This window comes from Cynara cardunculus, unplaced genomic scaffold (assembly GCF_001531365.2).
Source record: "Cynara cardunculus var. scolymus isolate 2C unplaced genomic scaffold, CcrdV1 Un_Scaffold_3679, whole genome shotgun sequence".
In the NCBI taxonomy this organism is placed as follows: domain Eukaryota; kingdom Viridiplantae; phylum Streptophyta; class Magnoliopsida; order Asterales; family Asteraceae; genus Cynara; species Cynara cardunculus.
In genome coordinates this window covers 52258-54618 of record NW_020201571.1, presented here as the reverse complement: position 1 = coordinate 54618, position 2361 = coordinate 52258, and positions in this window count along the sequence as shown.

The window sequence follows — 2361 nt, the reverse complement described above, 5'->3', positions numbered from 1 at the left end:
TTTTAATCTTTCTCTCTTTCTCTCTCTCTCTCTCTCTATATATATATATATATATATAGAGAGAGAGAGTTGAGTTCTGATGAGAATTGGAAGATAAGGTAAGAAGCGTAAGAAGAGATCTCCATCTTTAGATATATATCGAATTTTCAAGTATTTTTAATATAAAAAGCTCCTTAAAAAGTATATTTTATAACATTTCATATGTTATTATAGTTTTTTTTATCGTCGTTATTCTATTCAATAATTTTTTAATAATCTTAAAAAACAGTTCGACATTCGTGGTTGATTAAAATAAATACAAGAAAAAGTTCAGTTATTAAGATTGTTCAATTTCTCATATTAAATGACAATTTTGGTACAAACGTAAACATAACTTGTAAAACATCTAATCGAAATTATGATATTATGATGAAGATTGAAAATTGAAATTTTTTCTTGGTAAATTTCGTATGTCTAATTTAATAACAGATAAAAACATCTGAAGCAAGATATGCACTGACATTATGACACTTTTTACGGCATGCTTTATAGTAATAAATTATTTTACAAGTATACACGTACACGAAAACTGGGGATCGGTACACATTCGATTCAAACATGAGTCAAATCAAAGAAAAAAAAATACACTAACCGCATTTAAATGGTATCACCGGTTAGGAACTTTAGTGTAACGCTTGTGTTGAAGTTTTTATTTTTTGAAAGACAAGCAAATATATTAAACAGAAAGAGAGGGGAAACAAGAGAAACTCTGAAGGAACTGCAAGACGCAGACCCACAAAGAAACCAACCAGTATAAAAGAATCTAATAATTAAATCTAACTATGAAAAGAGAAAATGTTGAAGTTCGAAACCCGTTTGACAATGCATTAGAATGTCGAAGTTCGGTTCTTTTAGCATTCATAGTAGTACTTGAGGTCATGTAAAACTATCAGCTTTTGTGAGATTTGTGGAACTATATTTGGAGTCTTTGGATGAGTTTTTTTAGTTTCCTTGAACATTCACGACAGAAAGCTGAGAGGACTTTTGATAGAACTGGAACTGGAACTAGAATGGTCAATTCCATTGACCAAACATATTCCACCAACAATAGATGTCATTATAATGGGAAAGGAATTGAATTTCATTCCAACCGGTTCTCTTAAGATGATAAAATCACCCCCATTAAACCAATTTTCTTAAATTGTTGCATTTATAGTTTAAGAAAAAATAAAATAAAAAACAAATTCAAAGAAGAGTTATTTTGTTCATTTTTCATCATTTCATTCCAATTCTGTAAAATCAAGTAAACATATTCCAATTCAATTGACTGATTACATTCCATGTCTTTACCAACCAAACATTTGATCAAATCTGAAAACATTCTATTCAAATTTCTACTAGATTCTAATTCATTTAACATATTTCATTCCTATAAAAAATATTTTACGAACCAAACGCCTCCGTGGAACTTCTCAAGATCAAACCTTCAAATAAAAAAGACAGAACCTAGACATTAAAAACATGAAAAATACATTGAACTTAATCTCACAAAAATTAGTTGATTTCGCTAAAATGCAACCCTACATATACATATATATGGATGGGTTCACGTGAGACAAAGTTGTTTTCATGAAACACGTGAGATGACATTTTTATATTTAAAACTTCACAACAAAATATTGTGAAGTAAAAAAAACAGAACCTTCACAGCAAAAACACTATGAAAGTTACTTTCACAATGCTTTGCTATGAAGTTTCAAATGTAAAAATGTTGTCTCATGTATCTTACGAAAAAAAAACTTTATCTCACATGATCTTAAGTCTATATATACATATACAGTATATATATACATATAGTTGTTGAGGTTAGGGGCTGTTTACCAAATTTTCTATTAAGTCCTGTATGGATAAATTTGTCTGTCTGGATAAATTTGGCTGTCTGGATAACTTTGGGTTGTTGTTTACTTTTCTATCTGAATCAACAGTCTGAATAACAGAAATGACCAATTTACCCATGAGTATTAACCATGGGCTGTTTAGTATACTGTTAAACAAACCCAAAATAAAAAAGGAAACCGAGCAGCAAACAATATACTGGTTTAAGCACCTCTGGTTTAAGCAGCAAACTGAAGCATTTACAGCAAAAATCGAGCAGGACACAGAGCARCAACAAGAGCATACAAAATAAATCGAGCAGCAAGACTGAAGCATTTACAGCAAAATCGAACAGAGCATACAAAAAATGGAATCTAAGACCGAATCGAACAACAAAATCGAGCATACAAATCAAAATCGAGCAGCAAAATCGGAAGCATCAAAATCGGAAACTGTACTAAAGCAAACAAAGCATACAAAATCGAGCAGCAAAATCGGAAGCATCAA